At 45.5% G+C, this 20,109-nt stretch overlaps 1 pseudogene; it reads left to right on the top strand.

The window, feature by feature from the left end:
- Positions 1-5,269: 5,269 nt before the first annotated feature.
- On the top strand, positions 5,270-5,383 carry LOC129707131 (U2 spliceosomal RNA; annotated as a pseudogene).
- Positions 5,384-20,109: the final 14,726 nt, after the last annotated feature.

The raw sequence follows: 20,109 nt of genomic DNA, 5'->3' as shown, positions 1-20,109 counted from the left end.
TGAGGATATGGCCAAGACTTGAGGGCCTGAGCTATAGGGAGAGGCTGAGCAGGCTGGGATTCTATTCCTTGGAGTGCAGGAGAATTAGTGGCGATCTTATAGAGGTGTACACAATCATTAGAGGTTTAAATCGAATAAATGCAGAGTCTCTTGCCCAGAGTAGGGGAATCAAGAATCAGAGGTCATAGGTTTAAGGTGAAGGGGGAAAAATTAAATAGGAGCATGAGGGCTATTTTTTATACATAAAGGATGATGGGTGTATGGAACTGCCCAAGGAGGTAGTTGAGACAGGTACTATTGCATCGTTTAAGAAACATTTGGACAGGAGCATGGATAGGATAGGTTTGGAGGGGTATGGGCCAAATGCAGGTAGGTGGGACTATTGTAGATGGGACATATTGGTCAACTTGGGTTGATGGGCCTGTTTCCATGCTGCATGACTATGACTCTATTACTCTATGACCATAAGTATTCCAATCTGTAGGAAAATTGAACACGAAAAAGTCTCTTAACTGAATGACAGATCCAAGGATTTTAGGATCACAGTGCAGCCTGTATCCTGCTCGACACGGCAGTCTACTTATTCTGCTCACTCTCAGTTAGGTGTAAATGCTTTCACTTCTGTGTTAAATTGCATGGCAGCAGCAGAGAGATATGTCTGCTGATCGGATCGCAACTGTGAGTGAGACTTGAAAACCAACCGACAGAGATGAAGGTTAATGTGTTTGGCCCATTGGATAATAGTTGAAATAGAAACCGCTTGAAGGTAAATGGTCTTAAAATTGAAGAGAAGAAGTGAAAGTAAAAGCAGGAAATATTGACGGTGTGATTTGTGCATTAAGAGCCTGTCCCACTTGGCGATTTTCCGGGTGAATACCGGCGTTATTGACTGGCGTATCAGGGTCGGCGAAAGATTTTGAACATTTCAAAATCCAACGGCGACAAAAAAAATGTTGCGATACTTGAGGAAACACCGCGCGCCAATACGTATTCACGCCAGGTTATGCCGCATCACGCCGCGGCTTTTTCTGTGACCGGATACGTCAGTCATTGATGCCGACAGTAGCTGAAAAAAATCGCCTTGGGACAGGCCCTTTAGTGTTCTCAGTGGTTGAAATGCTGAGAATACACAATGAGAACAAAACAACAATCTGATTTTCAGCCCTGCCAAAAGCTGACATTCTCCTCTTCCTTATATTATAGAATGTAATTTTTCTAATCAAATGCTGCATTCTTCTACAATTGAAAATGGTCACTGGCCTGCTAGTTCCTCTCTTAAAACCTTTCAAAAAGCACTCTCCTCCATTCCACAGGGGCAATCATCCTGAATGATATCCTGATTCCCACTGACAAAGTGGGGAGAGGTTGCTCTCTCTTGGAGCCTGAAACATTTGCTAATTGAATTAGATGTCTTTGTGCATGGCTGAAGGGGGTCTGAGAATGGGATGCAATTTGAGAGTTGTTATAAATATCTCTACTTGATGTCAATTCAGCAGCCGAGACCCACAAGTGTGGTCAGACGTTTTATTGGCAAGGCAAACAGTTTTGTATGTCTTGTCATGCGATTTGCACTTTCTACGCAAACCATAACAAAATTGCAAATGGCAGGTCCATTTATAATATATGACTCTGGTGAATTAGGAATCATTTGCCGAATCAGTACGGAGAGAGATATGGAAGGTTTATCGTTCATGGCCAACTACTAATCAAGCCAACAGTCCTTTGTGAAAATGATATGTTTGCACAAATCATTCATCTGGCGAGGCTTACATCTTTTATAACTGATGAGATCCACTCTGTGGAAAATCTAGCTCTGGGGCACACTTGCTGCAGAAGTCGTCACTAAATACTAGACAGCTGGAAACAGCCTGCCTAGCTGTGAAATATCAACTTTGTCCCTACAGTGAACCTGCAGTCACCAAGTTGTCCTATGCCCAGCAGCAGCAGTAGAGACCAAGAGAACAAGAAGTAGATGGATACACATACTTCGCTTGGGCAGCTCACAACCCAGTTGTATGAATTTTTATTTTCTTAACTTCAAGTAACTCCTGCATTCCTTCTCTCACCATCCCTCCCTCACCCAAGTTGTACCAGCTTCAAAGTCGTCTTGTCGAGTGTCATTGTCTGTACTCGTTCTCACCTAAAAAAAAGCTAACAATGACCTGTTTCCTTTATCATTGTTACTTTTTTGCATATCTTTCATTTGTTTGTTCTATATCTCTCTACATCACCATCTATATCTCTCATATCCCTTTCCCCTGACTCAGTCTGAAGAAGGGTCTCAACCCGAAATGTCACCTATTCCTTTTCTCCAGAGATGCTGTCTGGCCTGCTGAATTACTCCAGCTTGTTGTGTCTATCAGCTAGTTTAGACACATTTATCTGGTGTATATTGTACTTTGATTGTAGCCATTAATAATACAACTGAAGGTCAGATAATGAAAATTGGGACCAACTGTGTCTTTTATGGGAACTAAGAAGTTGTTAGTTCTCATGTACACATTTGTAAGGTGAATCACACTGCATGCCATATTGATAAAGTGAATGCGCTGCCAGATTTTGAGGTCGAGGCAGATATGATAGTGTAATTTAAGTGGCTTTTGGACGGGTATTTGAATCTGTAGGGAATGGAGGGATGTGGAATACACACAAGTCAATAAGAGATGGTGTTGACATATGTTGAAATACTGAGCTTACACACTGAGAACAAACAACAACCTGATTTTACTTCGGAGTCACGTGAGTGACTACGTGAAGAACCCGTCCAGCACGCATGCGCGACATTGCGTTCACGCAGATTCAACAGCAACGAACGGGAGTACGGGCGCTCCCGCTACAAGCCTGAAAGAATGGACCATTAGGTAAGTACTTACCTACAGGTTAAACCCGTGACTTTGCTCCTCTTTGTTGCTCCAGGGGAACTGGAGAGAGCAAATCAGAACAGAGGGAAACCGCCCCCGTTCATCTCCAGGGAAGGAGCGTTCCGTCAGTGGAGGGTGGAGAGGCGGCACCGGGATCGCACACGCTGTGGTCCACAGTCAGGGTACTGAGCCGATGCCCAGTCCGCTAACAGCTGTCTGACCAACAGCAGCGGACTGGAGGGAAACTCAAAAACCGGCCGGTAATCCCTGCATCTCCCGACAAGGAGACTCGCCACCCAAGAACCGCAGAAATGCTGCCCGAAAACGCCAGGCAGCCTCTAGAGCAAAGCCAGCAACCAAACCCCGGGCTGGAGACAGACACAGAAGATGGAATCGGCACTTCAAACAAGAAACAAGTAAGTGTCTGTTCTCCAAGCCTAGAGCAAGGTCATGGAGCCAAAAACTCCAGCGGGACTTGCCTCAGGAGCTGGGGCAAGCTCGCCAAGGGAGTATAACACTCCTGCTCCAGTGCCTACAGCACTGGCCATCTCCCTTGTCGAGGGATCGATGGCGACCAGGGCTGGGCTGGTCAAGAAGAGGGGTCACTGGCTGAACAACATCGGGAGTATGCTTGAGGTACAGGATCAGGAAAAGCTGCTGGGTGTGGCCGCTATGTGGCTCCACCTCTAGCGAGATTGCTTTTCAGTCTCAACTGGCGGCCAGCTTACTACCTGTTCTTTTCAAAAAAACTCTCCAAGACAGGTAGTCATGAGGTGTTGGATTTCATCACGCCTCCCCTAAATTGCATTTACTCAAAGTGCCCACCGTTATTGGGGGGGTACATTGAGCATAGCTTTTTAAAACCCAAATTGCATTTGATACCCCTGACGTCGGCTATCATTTTCGCATGCTCATTCCAGAGGGGCAGGGTAGTATGGCAAAACACCTGACCCTACCGTTCACAGATGCTCCACAACTTCTCAGGAAGTTATAAAACCTGCCCTCAACCTAAAATTCACAGGACTGTGAGAACGCCGACCTCACAACCACAGATCCTGCTATCTGGCTAAGTTATCAAACCAAGCCTAAGAAACTGGACGAAGTATCCAAAATATTCGGCATCAATAATAATAATAATAATACATTTTATTTATGGGCGCCTTTCAAGAGTCTCAAGGACGCCTTACAAAAATTTAGCAAGTAGAGGAAAAACATGTAAGGGGAATGAAATAAATAATAGACATGACTAGTACACAAATTAAAGACAGAAATTCAGTTCAAAACACAATATGAGGCAATTCAAGCACAGATGAAAAGGGAGGGGGACGTGGGGCTAAGGATAGGCAGAGGTGAAGAGATGGGTCTTAAGGCGGGACTGGAAGATGGTGAGGGACACGGAATTGCGGATCAGTTGGGGGAGGGAGTTCCAGAGCCTGGGAGCTGCCCTGGAGAAGGCTCTGTTCCCAAAGCTGCGGAGGTTGGACTTGTGGATGGAGAGGAGACCGGCTGATGTGGATCTGAGGGACCATGAGGGTTGGTAGGGGGAGAGGAGGTCAGTGAGATATGGGGGGGGCAGATGGTGGAGGGCTTTGTAGGTGAGGACCAGGATTTTGTAGGTGATCCAGTGGGAGATGGGAAGCCAGTGAAGTTGTTTGAGGACTGGAGTGATGTGATGCCAGGATTTGGTGTGGGTGATGAGTCGGGCGGCTGCGTTCTGGACCAGTTGGAGTCGGTTGATGTAGGTGGAGCTGATGCCAAGGAGAAGTGAGTTGCAGTAGTCCAGTCGGGAGGAGATGAAGGCATGGATGAGTCTTTCAGCAGCGGGAGGTGTGAGAGAGGGTCTGATTTTGGCAATGTTGCAGAGGTGAAAGAAGGAGGTTTTAATGACATGACAAATATCATGCCAAGGTTGCGGGCCTGGGGAGATGGGGAGACAGTGGTGCCGTCGATGTTGAAAGTGGGGTTATTGATTTTGCTGAGTGTGGATTTGGAGCCTATGAGGAGGAATTCTGTTTTATCGCTATTGAGCTATCAAGAGGGCAGAGCCTGGAATGAGCGCACACAAAATCAGACAGCAGTACCTCCACACGTCCACCAGTCGGCGTCTACTTAATAGTACTGGTGAAAGCATGCTAACAGGCCAGGGTCCAGAGCGGGCCCCATGGAAAATGCGCCACCCCCCAACAACACCATCCCTACAGGCAAGGAACCAGAAACCGAAGAAATGAACACACCACTAAACAACAGTGAAGACAGATAAGTATGGTCCCTACCATCACATAAAAGGTGAAGGGTTAGTACTAACAGGGGGGGGGGGAATCACACCTGGGTTGGGAACATGAAGAACTATCACACTTGGTAGTTATATACCAAAAGTATTCAAGGATAAAAATTGAATTAAGAATCCCATCATTTCTCGGCCTTTTGGCCAAGATCAAGTATAGTATCTGTTTTTATCAGTTTAACATCTGATACGTCTCTTATCTAGGGACCATATATTACCAGTTCAGCATGCACCCCAAAGGGGTCTACCCTCCCACTAAAAAAGAACATAAGGGACTAGCTAACTGGAGAAGATATACTAGGGGTCATAAAGAAGCCTATATGAACCTTTGGTACCAACAAACCCAAGATCGTGAATGTCGCACCATCATTGATATACTAGGGGTCATAAAAAACCTAATATGAACCTTTGGTACCAATAAACCCAAAGATGGTGAATGTCGCACCATCATTGACTTTTCCACTTGAGTATTTCACCAGGTTACACACTTATGGAAAATTGTAACTGCTAACCATGGCTTTCCTCGGATACTTTATGGTAGACATCAGTTTAAAGGTGCATACTATTCAGTACCCATTCATAAAATTTCGGAGATACCTAGTTACCTGGATGGGGTAACTATGGCAGTATAAATTGTCGACTATGGCTAATATCAGCCAAAACTGTTCCCAGATATTCAAACCAGCCCTGACACTATTAAGGAACATATCGTCATGCCATGTCTCTATGATTTTACGACAGACAAATCCATGGGAATAGCTAATCAACAGCATTAGGTACTATACTTATTTAGCCTGAGCCTGTCATTCTATCCAGATAGATCTACGTTGACACCATCCACTACTATTGACTATCTGGTATTCAATTAACTCTACCCACACATCTATAACATTGCCATAAGGAGAGTCAGCATATGACACAACCTGTAACAATTAATGGTATCAATCAACCAACCATTCAACAGTGGCTTGAGTAATTTATTTACCAATAAAGAACCAATTTATTATTCTTAAAGTCACATACACTGAAGTTCACTGATCTGGTTAAATTTAAGACTGCGCAAATCATGTACAAAGCAAGAAATAATTTACTTCCAAGAAATATACAAACACTGTTTATGGAAAGACAGGGTGGGTATAATTTGAGAGGGGAACATAATTTTAAAAAACTCAATGTTCGAACAACTCTTAAAAGTATGTGCATAGCAATCTGTGGTGTGAATTTGTGGAATGGTCTGGAACAGGAGATAAAACTTAGCACAAGCATAATTCAGTTTAAAAAGATGTACAAAAACACTTGTTTAAAAGGATATTAGGATGAGGATATGTGATTGTGATATTTGTTATACTGATTGTATTGGGAAGAGTGACTATAGAGTGATGGTTGTAAGTATGACTAAGATACTGTATAGTATTTGCGGGTTTTTTCTTTTCTTTTCCTTTTTTTCTTTTTTGTATGGCTTTGTAAATATTTGATTAGTGTTCAAATGTAAATAATTTGGTGTACATATAGTGGCTGGTGTACATATGGTGTATATATAACTGTATGAGATAATTACAAGCAGTTGAATAAGGGGTGGGAATTAATAAGCTTTGGCTTCTTCCTGCTCCTTTTCGGACACATATGATTTCATTTATTTATAGATATTGTTTATGACACTTTATAAATATTTTTGTTTTGTTTTTTGTATGCTGTTTCACATTTGCTTTTTATTCTTTTATTCTGTCTGAAATAAATAACTAATAAATAAATAAATAAAAAGTAATTGGGAGTTAGCAGCAGCATTTCCAGCTACTTAACTTGAACCTTTCCATTAGAGCTAAGGTGCTAATGTTTTAAACTAAATACCCATACCCAGAACATGGTGGCAAATGGACGAATCTGGAGTCGTCATCACTATAGAGACTGGGCGTAAAACCTAGTTGGGAATATTAAGTACGTTCTATTGATAACGCATATTATTCTGTAGTGCACCATTTTGCATGTTCGTTTATAAATTAACAACATCACAGTGGTGGCATACACCAACCACTTGGGCAGAATAAATCGATATCATGTGACAATTTATTTAACAATTGGTAACCGTAGGTCGTCAAACATATTCGACCATCAGCAAACTTATCTACCAGGTGAGCTAAATACAGTATTTGCTGAAATTACAAAGCAATATGGAACACCAGATATCGATTTCCCTGTATTTCAATTGAATCACCACGTACCGATGTATGTCGCATGAAACCAAACTTTGAGGCAGTGGCATTAAATTCATTCCCGCTGAACTAGGGGGGGGGGGGCACGATAAATTAATCTACTGGGTTGCAGATTTGAAAAGACCATTCCTGGGCCTGGGTTGCAGAATTGGGAAGACCACTGCTGGGCCTGGATTGTCAAAATAGCACTATCGACACGATGATAGCATCCCATCGCATATCCACAAGGGAACATACTTGGCGAACATCAAGAAGTGGGAAGATACTATTCAAATACAGGAACTACACATTCAACTACATCAAAACCTGTACTGGAGTTCCTGGCAGGTCTTCACCACAATGAAGGACTCAGCTACTGCGCCATCAACACAGCCAGAAGTACTCTGTCAGCCTACTTAACTCGGGCACCAGGACAACAGGCCATAGGGTACCACCCGCTGGTGATCAAATTCAGGAGAGGCATATTCAACTCTAATCCCCCAGACCTAGGTACACCCAAATTTGGGATGTCAGTGTGGACCTGACGTACCTTAGGGGATGGTCACCAGCCAGGTCCCTCACCCTGGAACAGCCCACCCTGAAGACGGTCATGCTGATGGCCTTGTCTCAGCACAAAGAGTCCAGTTTCCTCCATCTACGATTGGACAATATGGTCTACTAGACCATGTTACATTTACCATTATGGGCTGGTCAAACAGAGCAGACCAGGAACATCAGGTCTAGTCATGGAATTCCGGGCATACCCACCTGAACCACGGTTTTGTGTCATGACCCACTTATTGAACTATATCGACACAATAAGTAATCCTCGAGGGAGAGAAAAAGCCTTATGGGTCAGCCACAAGAAACCTTATGGTCGGATGACGAGCCAAACTATCTCAAGTGGCTCAAGCAGGTACTGGGAGTTGCTGGAGTACATACTAACGTGTATAAATCTTACTCCACCAGGGCAGCATCCACATCAGTGACTAAGAGGATGGACGTGCCTATGGACCACATCCTGGCTACAGCGGGGTGGCCTAGGGAGTATACGTTCCAAACTTTTATAACAAGCCACTGGCAGAACCTGTATCGTTTGCAGAAAAAGTATTAGAATCTGCAACTATATAATTTAAGCCCGGGCGAGCATTTTGGTCTTGTTATTGTTAATAACACCATTATTCTTTTACAAACAGATTCATGGTTGATTACGATAACATACTTCCTCCCTCGAATGATTTTGGCAGCGAGTGAAGTATGAACTGTTACATGGTTTGAAATCACAGAGCTTTAAAATCTTCACGTAGTCACTCAAGAGAGGGAGAGGGAGAGGGAGAGAGAGAGAAAGAGAAAGAGAGAGAGAGAGAGAGAGAGGGACAGAGAGAGAGCAAGAGAGAGAGAGAGGAGAGAGAAAAAGAGTGAACGAGGGAGAGAAAGAGGGAGAGAGAGATTTAAATCTACCACATAATTCACAGCACAAGAGAGAGAGAGAGAGAGAGAGAGAATGTGGGGAGGGACGAGAGGAATAACAGGAGGAAGGTAGCAGAGGAGAAAAAGAGGTGGAGAGGAGAAAGGGAAGGAGGGCTCTCCACTGGTGTCCCAATTCACTCAGCAGTGTTTTTTTGTTTTGAGATACAGCACGGAACAGGCTCTTCGGCCCACCGAATCTGCATCAACCAACGCACTAGTTCTACTAGGGGCATGTTTTAGGGGAAATTTACAGAGGTAAATTATCCTGCAAACCTGCACGTCTTTGCAATGTGGGAGGAAACCAGAGCACCTGGAGGAAATCCACGTGGTCACAGGGAGAACGTGCAAACTCGGTACAGACAGCTCACGTAGTCAGGATCTAACCGTAGTTTGAGATGGATCATGCTGCCAGCTTGCTAGCAGTTCCATTCAAACTTGCCATCTGGCTACAGGAGCCCCTTGGCAACACCTTCAGTTTGCCTTGGCCTGTTGCATGCAGCAGGGCTAGGAGGAGGCTGCTGCCCTTCATTGGGGAGGACTCCCTGAGCATTTTGCAACTGTGCAGCTAGAAGGCTTCATCATCTCGGAGTGACAGCACTCTAGGCCAGCTTAATAGGCATTACTTGAATGATGTGGAGCAAAAAACGGTTTTGTTTAGTTTACTTTAGTTTGGTTTCATTTGGATTAGTTTAGTTTGGTTCAGTTCAGTTCAGTTCAGTTCAGTTCCGTTTAATTTAGTATAGTTCAGTTTAGAGTTACAGCGTGGAAACAGGCCTGCCAATAATCACCCTGCCAGTTATCCCATTTTCACATCCTACACACCAGGGACAATTTACAGAAGCCAATTAACCAGCAAACCTGCACGTCTTCAGAATGTGGGAGGAAACCGGAGCAAACAGAGAAAACCAACGCGGTCACAGTCAAGATTAAACCCTGGTCTTGGGCGCTGTAAGGCAGCAGCTCTACCACTGGGCCACCATGCTGCCCTGAATGGATAGGCTGATAGATAGGAAGCAGAGAGGAGGAGCTATTGCTGCTTGTATCAGCCTGTACCATACTTAGCAATACTTGGGACCCAGCTGTTTACAGCATGCAACAGTGAATTAGATGAAAGCATTGAATATTTCTAAATTTGTTGATGACATGAAACGGGATGAGATTGTGAATTGTAAGGAAGATGTATAGAGGCTTCTGGGTGATTTTGACAACTTAAGTGAGTGGGTAAATAATGGCAGAAGCAAAGTTACTTGGATAAATAATGTATGTTCCTTATAACATAGAAGGAGACCATTCAGCCCATAGTTTCATTTAGTTTAGTTTAGTTTAGTTTAGAGATACAGCACAGAAACAGGCCCTTCAGCCTGTCGAATCCGTGCTGACCAGCGATCCCCATATGCTAGCCCTATCTTATACACTAGGGACAACCTACAAGCTTTTACCAAAGCCAAAGTTACAAACCTGTACGTCTTTGAAGGAAATGGAAGAAAACCAACGCGGTCACGTGGAGAACATAAAAACTCCATACAGACAGCACACGTAGTTAGGATCGAACCTGGGTCTCTGGTGCTCTAAGGCAGCAACTCTACCACTGCACCAATGTGCATGCCACCCATGCCACCCATAGAGTTAATGTTGGCTCTCAGAGCAATCCCATCAGTTCCATTCCCTCATGTATTTCCCTATCACATATTATCGCCCAACCTCTTATCAATCCCACTGACCTTGCGGGTACTTTCAGAGCAACCAGAAAGGCAGTACATTCTTTAAATACCAATAGTTTAGATTAGAAGATGATGTTAAAATATAGTTGGGTCCAACAATCACTCAAAGCAGACATTCAGATTGAGCGAGCACCTAAGAATGCAAATAGTAACAAATAGAAACAAGGAACTCCAGATGCTAGTTTACAAAAAAAGAGTGCATGAGTAACTCTGCGGGTGAAGCTGCATCCTTGGAGAACATGGATAGGTGATGTTTCGGTTTGGGACCCTTCCACAGTCTGTCCAGATATAAATCAGTTTGAAGAAGGGTCCAAACCAGGAAAGTCACCTTTCCATGTTCCTCAGGAATGCTGCCTGACCCGCTGAGTACTCCCACACATAGTGTTGTTTTTGAAGCAAATAGTACGTTGGCTGAGAAAGAGATCACGGTCTCAGGAAATGGAATGAGATATTTAAGACAAAGAGGAGCAAAAATGTTTTCACCAAGAAGGTGGGTGAGTCCATAGAATTTTGTTCCAGAGAGCAATGGCCGCCAAGGCATTGAATATTGTAGATCAGTGTCACTCAAGTTATGAGTCATACTATGGCTCGGCCCACTGGTTTAATAGAAAGCCTTCTATCGTTTTCTTCCCCAGCCTTGAGTTGTGTGTTAAGATGAAGTTACCTATGCTGTATTGCTAATAAAAGTCTTTGGATCTTAATCACTGTACGTGAGTTAAGACATTCCAAATATGTTTGAGAAGGAGCAAATTCGATTCAGTTTTAGTTTGGTTTAGAGCTACAGCACAGAAACAGACCTTGCCGGCCCACTGAGTCTGTACCGACCAGTGATCCCCACCCAATAACACTATCGTACACACACTGGGGACAATTTACAATTTTACTGAAGCCAATTAGCCTACAAATCTGGTTCAGATTCAGATTCAGATTCAGATTCAATTTTAATTGTCATTGTCAGTGTACAGTACAGAGACAACGAAATGTTGGAGAAATGTGTTGGAGAAAACCGGAGCAACCGGGTAAACCCCATGCAGGTCAAAGGGAGAATGTGCAAACTCCGTATAGACAGCACCCGTAGTCTAGATTGAACCTGGGTCTTTGGGGCTGTAAGGCAGCAGCTCTATTGCTGTGCCACTGTGCCACCCCCTTCTCTACACCAAAGAAGTGGGGTATGGAGAGAGAGTGGGAATGTGGCATTTAGGTGGAGGCTCAGGCTTGATGTTGAATGGCAAAGCAGTAGAGTGCCTGAAAACCAAGTGAAGAAGAAGAGTTAAAATATCTGAACTCCTCTTTCTCTGAAATGATTGTCAAAATGTCTTTGTGCGTCCTATATACTACAGCCACCTGGATGATCCATGTTTATTAGCTTCACACCAGGGACTGTGGACTTTGAATATTGAGGGCACTGCTCGTTGTTTCATCGGCCTGTAGACTTAAATTTAATATAAGCACGATCTATGTATAAATCGTGAGGAGGAAATGAATATCTCTGTCACTGCCTCTATATTTAGACTCTGGCCAAGTAAAGTCGAATGATTGAGAATATGTTTTAACAGGGTCACAGATTCCTTTTAAAGATGATAAGAAACTTACTGGAAGTGCTTGATTCTGTGGAGAAACGGCTGCAGTTTTCTGTGGAAATGCAGGCATGTCTCCACATCAGTGCCGCCGAGTTCAGAATTCCTTTGGGTGTGGACGCAATCACAGAAGTCGCAACTTGCTGGCTGCTTATTATTCGCCCGTGTAATGCAGCTCGATTCATGAAGGAGCTGACGTGGAGTGTACAATTGCAGCAATTGCTCAGCGCTGGAGCCCGGGAATCCACTCAAGAGCCCGCCACCAAGTTAGACCCAACTGAACAACTGCAGACAGGCACAAAAAGTGCTTGAGTAACTCAGCGGGTCAGGCAGCGCCTCTGGAGAGAATGGATGGGTGACATTTCGGGTTGGCACCCTTCTTTAGACTGAAATTAGAGGGGGGGAGGGGGGGGAGTTGACTGGAGGCGGGAAAGGCCATTTTTATTCAACTAATGGACAAATGTAAGCTTTAGATAGCTAATTCAAACCATAGGTTGTAAGTTCATGTTATACTATAAAGCAGAGTTAGGCCATTTGGCCCATCACTTCTACTCCACCATTCAATCATGATTGATCTATCTTTCCCTCTCAACCCCATTCTCCTGCCTTCTCCTCATAATGCCTGACACTTGCACTGATCACGAACCTATCAATCTCCACCAAACAAATATCCATTGATGGCCTCGACAGCCTTCTGCGGCCGTGAATTCCACAGATTCACCACCCTCCAACTATAGAAATTTCTCCTCATCTCCTTTCTCATTCCTCTCCTATTTTCCTATCTCCTCTCCTAAACTGGAACCTGCCTCAGCTTCCTCCTGAATGGCAGTCCTCCTTCTCCCATGATGTTCTTCGTTTTCCTTCCATCCCAACAGCAGACCTACACCCACCTCTCATTAGCCTCTGTCACCAATATAAGCCGTTTAATGCTACAGTTGAAAAAGCAATGGAGAAACAAGGAGCTTCAGATGCTGTTTTCACAAAAAGAGGCACAAAGTGCTGGAGTAACTCAACGGGTGAGGGAGCATCTCTAGAGAACATGGATAGGTGATGTTCTGGGCCGGGATCCTTCTTCAGACTGAGAGGGTAAAGCCTGGTAAATGATAGGTGGATACAGATGAGGGAGATTTTGTTTGGCAGATGGCTAGAGATGAAAATAGCGAGAGAAGAAAAGGTGACACAAGGAGAGAAGAGGAGTGAAATGTGAAGTCAGAGGAAGGAATAGAGGTGGAAGGGGATAGGGTGAAGGGGAAAGGGGTGGCGAGATGGTGGAAAAAATGGGTGCACACCAGGTAGGGCACAGGGAAGAGAGGGAGGAATAAATAGAAGGATTGTTACCAACAGCATTGGTATGAAAAGTAATGGTGAGATCCAGTCATTAAATTTGACAACACCTGTGCCGTTTTAGCTTCCCACTAAATACCTTTGCCCTCACAAACATTCTCCACTCCTGCACTCACCACCTCGCTGTATACATAGGGGCCCAGGAATCTGAAAAGAGGTCCTCAGCTGAAATATCAACTCAGTTTCTCTCTCTGCACATCCCACCAAACCTGCTGGGAAGCTGCACCATGTTCCACTTTTTGTTTTATGGTAAATAAAAACTATTATGAACGGTGGACATTCAGAGCATTAACGGAGACCTGGTTTTACCCAGTGGTAATGCTTGAGTAGGTTTACAAGTTACAGGAGTAGAATTAGGCCATTCGGCCCATGGCGTCTACTCTGCCATTCAATCATGGCTGATCTCTGCCTCCTAATCCCATTTTCCTGTCTTCTCCGCATAACCCTTGATACCCGTACTAATCAAGAATTTGCCTATCTCTGCCTTAAAAATATCCACTGAAGGCCGCTGTGGCAATGTTGCACAGATTAATTACCTTCTGACTAAAGAAGTTCCTCCTCATCTTCTTTCGAAAAGAGCGCCCTTTAATTCTGAGGCTATGACCTCTGGGCGAGAGAAAGGAGGGGGTGAGAGGGGCGGAAGTGGGAGAGAGAGGCAGGGGGAGAGAGAGGGAGTGGGGGAGTGGGGGGGGGGGGTGGAGGAAGAAGAGGGGGTGGGAGAGGGGGGAGGGTGGGGGGAGGAGTGGGGGGGGGGGGAGGAGGGAGAGTGAGAGAGAGGGGGAGAGAGAGAGAGATGGGGAGGGGGAGAGAGAGAGAGGGAGAGAAGAGGGGGGAGAGGAGGGGGCTAGAGAGGATGGGGAGAGGAGGGGGGGTAGGGAGGGGGGAATGGGAGGGGGGGAGGTGGAGAAGGGGAAAGAGAGAGGGAGGGGAGAAGGGGATATTGGGGGGGGAGGCAAGGAGAGAGAAGAAGGGGGGAAGGGGAGAGAAAGGGAGAGAGAGGGGGAGAGAGGGAGGGGAAAGGGGAGGAAAGGGGAGATGGGGAGGTGTGGGTGAGAGAGAGGGGGGGACAGGAGGGGAAAGGGGGGGTGGTGGAGGGGGGTGGAGGGAGAGGGGGGAGGGAGTGTGGAGAGGAGGTAGTGGGGATGGGCGAGAGGGGGGGAGAGGAAAGTGGGGGGGGAAAAAAAGGGAAAAGAAGAGGGGGGGGAAGAAGAGGAGGGGGAGGGGGGGAGGGAGAGAGAGGAGGGTGGAGAGAGGGGGGGTAGAGGGGGATGGTAGGATGGTGAGAGGAAAAGAGAGAAGTAGACCTTAGAGAAGGGTAGAGACGGGGAGGAGAAGGGGGGTAGAAAGGAGGGGGATGAGAGGAGGGGTGTAGAGAGGGGAGCAGGAGAGGGAGAGGGAGAGTGAGGGGGAGGGATAGAGGAGGGGGTTAACGTAACTCGGGAAAGGGCGGCTGGGCAGTGCACTGGGGATGGACAGCCATCGACTGTGAGCGAGAGGAGCCATTGTGACATCATCCAGCTCGTTAGAGTTTAAAAAGATCTCAGATTATGAAGAATTTGAAGATTATGAATTATGAAGAATTATGAAGAAATAACAAAGCTCTGAGACGGGCTGGGAAGATCATCAAAGACCCCTCACACCCCAACCATGGACTGTTTGCCCTCCTCCCATCAGGGAGGCGGAACAGGAGCCTCAGGTCACGTACTAGTAGGATGAGGAACAGCTTCTACAACAATACAATCACATTGCTGAACTCGGAGTCCCGCCGACAGATTTCTCCGGTCCCTCCGTCCCCATTGTTTAATTATTCTGTATCTTTTGATTATTCTGTACTTCTCTCCTTCTATTTTTTTTATTTCTTTATGCACAACTACTACGGACTGACGCAAAACTGCATTTCGTTGTACTCATACTTGTATTTGTGCGATGACATTAAAGTTGAATTGAATTGAATTGAATTGAACTTGGGAAATGATGAATAAAATGTTCAGATGAGGGGATTTATGACATCACGAGGTAAATCTCTACCGGAATATGTAAAAAATTTCACTGATAGCGCATCGGGTTTTCGAGGAGATGTGAATTGCAGAAAAAGAGAAGCAAACACTCAAGGCATAAACAACTACACAAACACCCAAGATCAGAGTTTTATAATAATAGAGATATAATATATATATATAGGTTGATATTCCCTTTATAATAGATTCAGGTTCAGATTTAAATTAGATTATTGTTATATACACCAGAGTGCAATGAAGTTCCTTGTTTGCATGAAGCTCATAAAGTAGAGTATGCACATGGTAACATTAAATACAACAATAAATAAACAACGAGTGCCAAAGAGCAGAATGGTACAAAGACTTCAGTACAATCTGAGACTGAACACTTTGCAAATACCTAGTAAGGTCAGGAGCATCTGATGGAAAACCTACAAAATAAAAAAAGCACACATGTCTACCAACATTGAGATCCAAAATGGCTGCAAAAAATATGCTGGAAATTATTTTTAAAATCGATTTCAGTATATCATAACACTGACTAAAATTGGATGTGGTTTACAGCGATTGAGTTCTGTGAGAAACGGTGACCTCCTTTGGGCTCAGGCATTTGATTGGTGGGGACTTGAAAAATCCCATGTAAAGAAATCTTTTTCCATTTGAGAAAAGATTAGTATTTGATAGAATTCCAATGTTAATAATCAAGACTATTCAGGCATAACATAATTATTATTTGTGTTTAATAAACTGGTTCTGTTGTGTATATCTTTATTTGGCTGGTGTAATGGCTCATTTTCATTAGCAGAAAATTAGGCATTTGATTCTCCAATGCTCACACATCCCTAATCTATGGGGAATCAATATCGGCACTTTGTTTACTGTCTATTGTCCCCAAGGGAGAAATCGAACTGGCCATGGGAACAAGCTTATAGAGTGTACTTGGGATAAATTCCTACAGCAGTACATTCAAAAATGGTGGATGGTGGGACTGGCATATGCTGAGGGTATGGAACGGCTGGGCTTGTATACTCTGGAATTTAGAAAGATGCGAGGATATCTTAGTGAAACATACAAGATTACTAAGGGTTTGGACATGCTAGAGGTAGGCAACAAGTTCCCGATTTGGGGGAGTCCAGAACCAGGGGCCACAGTTTAAGAATAAGGGGTAAGCAATTTAGAACGGAGGTGAGGAAACACTTTTTCACACAGAGAGTTGTGAGTTTGTGGAATTCTCTGCCTCAGAGGGCAGTGGAGGTCGGTTCTCTGAATACTTTCAAGAGAGAGCTAGAGTAACTCAACGGGTCAGGCAGCATCTCTGGAGACAAAGGATGGGTGATGTTTCAGGGCTGGATCCTTCTTCAGACTGAAGGTGGGGGGAAGGGAGGGGAGGTGAAAAGCTGTAGATGAGTAAAGACAAGGACAAATCATGGCCAGCCACAAATGACCTAATTACCTGTTGTACTTGATCAAAGGCCACCAGATGTTCAGCATGTTTTACCCCCATCATCACCAAGTGCTTCGAGAGGCTGGTCCTGGCACACCTCAAAAGCTGCCTACCCCCCACACTGGATCCCTATCAGTTTGCCTACCGCAAGAACAGGAGTACGGAGGATGCCATCTCAACGGCACTTCATTCCGCCCTCTCCCACCTTGACAACAGAGACACTTATGTAAGAATGCTGTTCATCGATTACAGCTCAGCATTCAACACCATTATTCCATCAAAACTGATCACCAAACTCGGTAACCTGGGCATCGACCCCTCCCTCTGCAACTGGATACTGGACTTTCTAACCAACAGACCCCAGTCTGTGAGGTTAGACAAGCACACCTCTTCAACCCTCACTCTGAACACCGGCGTTCCTCAGGGCTGTGTGCTGAGCCCCCTCCTCTACTCCCTCTTCACCTATGACTGCACACCTGCACATGGTACTAACACCATCATCAAGTATGCAGATGATACAACGGTGATTGGCCTCATCAGCAACAACGATGAGCTGGCCTACAGGAAGGAGGTCCAGCACTTAGCAGCATGGTGCGCTGACAACAACCTGGCCCTTAACTCCAAGAAGACCAAGGAGCTCATGTAGACTTCAGGAAGTCCAGAGGCGGCACGCACACCCCCATCCACATTAACGGGACGGAGGTGGAACGTGTTTCTAGCTTCAGGTTCCTGGGAGTCAACATCTCCGATGACCTCTCTTGGACCCACAATACCTCTACTCTGATCAAGAAGGCTCATCAGCGTCTCTTCTTTCCTGAGGAGACTGAAGAAGGTCCATCTGTCTCCTCAGATCCTGGTGAACTTCTACCGCTGCACCATCGAGAGCATCCTTACCAACTGCATCACAGTATGGTATGGCAACTGCTCTGTCTCCGACCGGAAGGCATTGCAGAGGGTGGTGAAAATTGCCCAACGCAATCACCGGTTCCACCGGCTCCCCCCCATTGAGTCTGTCCAAAGCAAGCGCTGTCTGCGGAGGGCGCTCAGCATCGCCAAAGGACTGCTCTCACCCCAACCATGGACTGTTTACCCTCCTACCATCCGGGAGACGCTACAGGTCTCTCCGTTGCCGAACCAGCAGGTCGAGGAACAGCTTCTTTCCGGCGGCTGTCACTCTACTAAACAACGTACCTCGGTGACTGCCAATCACCACCCCCCCCCCCCCCCCCCCCCCCCCCCCCCCCCCACCCCCCACCCCCACCCCCCCCCCCCCCCCCCCCCCATGAATCTGATGTTTTGTTTTACGTTTTCAATTGGCAGGGCTACCCTACAATGCAATGACAGTGGCTGCAGCAGCTGAGGGTTGTCCCATGGACACTGAAATAAATGTGACAGGATACTGGGTGAGGACAACACTGGATTCAGCATTCCATGGGTTAACTTTAGATCACTTCAGTTTAGAGATAAGGTGCGCAAACAAGCCCTTCGGCCCAGTCAGTCCGCGCCAACCTGCGATTCACATACACTAGCACTACCCTACACACAAGGGGCAATTTTCAATTCTTACCGAGGACAATTAACCTACAAACTTGTACGTCTGTGGCATGTGGGAGGAGACTGGAGCAGGTGGAGAAAACTCACAGGAGATTGTACAAACTCCGTACAGACAGCACCTGTAGTCAAGGTTGAACCTGGGCCTCTGGCGCTGTAAGGCAGTAACTCTACCGCTGCACCACATGCCAGCCTGCCACGGGTCACGCAAATCTTTACACTAGGTCCAAGAGACGACGGATTCTTGTGGTCTCAGGCGCTCAGCTGGAGAATTGCTTCAGCGCTACAGTGGGCAGTCATTCCAACTCTTCCATGTTGGTGTTGATGATGTGTAGGAACTTTTATAATGCAACCTACCAATGAATTGTTCCTCCTGGATATACAAGGAATGTCATTGCACTCCAGTGTATATGTCAATAAACTAATCTCAATCCTTCCCTGAAAGACCAAAGTACTGGTGTTGCAACTGGACTGCAGCTCACCTCTCCAGTGACCTGGGTTCATTCTTGATCTCTGAAGCTGCTTATAGAGTCATATAGAGATACAGCGTGGAAAGTAGCGGCAGATTTATTTATACACCTCTATAAGATCATCCCTCATCCTCCTGAGCTCCAAGGTATAGAGTGCCAGCCTGCTCGACCTCTCCCGATAGCTCAGGCCCTCGAGTCCTGGCCACATGGACATACAGTATGCGGAGTTTGAACAGGTTTCCTAGGATCGTGGGTTTCCTCCCACCTCCCCAAGGCATGTGGATTGCCAGGTTAACTGGTCACTGTAAATTGTCCTGGTGTTAGAGTCTGGGTGAGTTAATGGGAATGTGGGGGGAATAATATGGGACGTGTAGGCTAGTGCACTGTTTGATAGCGGTGTGGGCTCAAAGGGCTTCAAGGTTGTCTTTGGGACGTGATTTTAAAGGTCGAACTGCACTTTGTTATAAAAAGATTCACATTCTCACTATTCCCAAGTCCGTCTTCAAGTTTTCTGTAATTGTAGGGTTATTTCATGGAGCTCTCCCCACTCATTTTGCTCGGGGAACTGAATGAAAGATGTGTCACACCCTTAAAAAGAAACTTAAATCTTCCACGTTGTAAAATTATTGCATAATTTCATTCCCTCAACTACTTAATGCTTGGCTAATGAGGTATATGCCAAAGGGCTGTAATTTTCCGTGTGGAACTACCACCCACACTCATCTTTTCATTCCCCTTTCTCATCGTTTCATTTCATAGTCTGATGAAGGGTCCCGACCCATAACGCTACCTCTCCAATCCCTCCATAGGTACCATACATCCCTTCTCATGTTTCTGTACAATGTGCATGGGTCGATTGTAATCATGTATTGTCTTTCTGCTGACTGGTTAGCACGTAACAAAAGCTTTTCACTGTACCTCCTTACATCCGACAATAAAATAAAATAAACTACAGTAAACTGCCTGACCTGGTTCCTGTTCATCCATGTCACCTGAGTAGCTCCAACACTGTTTGTTTTAGCATTCCAAGCAATGTCATCAGGTTACATGGGTGAGCCAGAACGCGTTTGTCGGTTAATTGGCTTTGATAAAAATTGTAAATTGTTCATAGTGTGTAGGATAGTGTTAGTGTATAGGGATCGCTGGTCGGCACGGACTCGGTGGGCCGAAGGGCCTGTTGCCATGCTGCATCTCCACACTA

This window comes from Leucoraja erinacea, chromosome 20 (assembly GCF_028641065.1).
Source record: "Leucoraja erinacea ecotype New England chromosome 20, Leri_hhj_1, whole genome shotgun sequence".
NCBI classification, from domain to species: domain Eukaryota; kingdom Metazoa; phylum Chordata; class Chondrichthyes; order Rajiformes; family Rajidae; genus Leucoraja; species Leucoraja erinaceus.
This window is presented reverse-complemented; position numbering and strand designations above follow the sequence as displayed.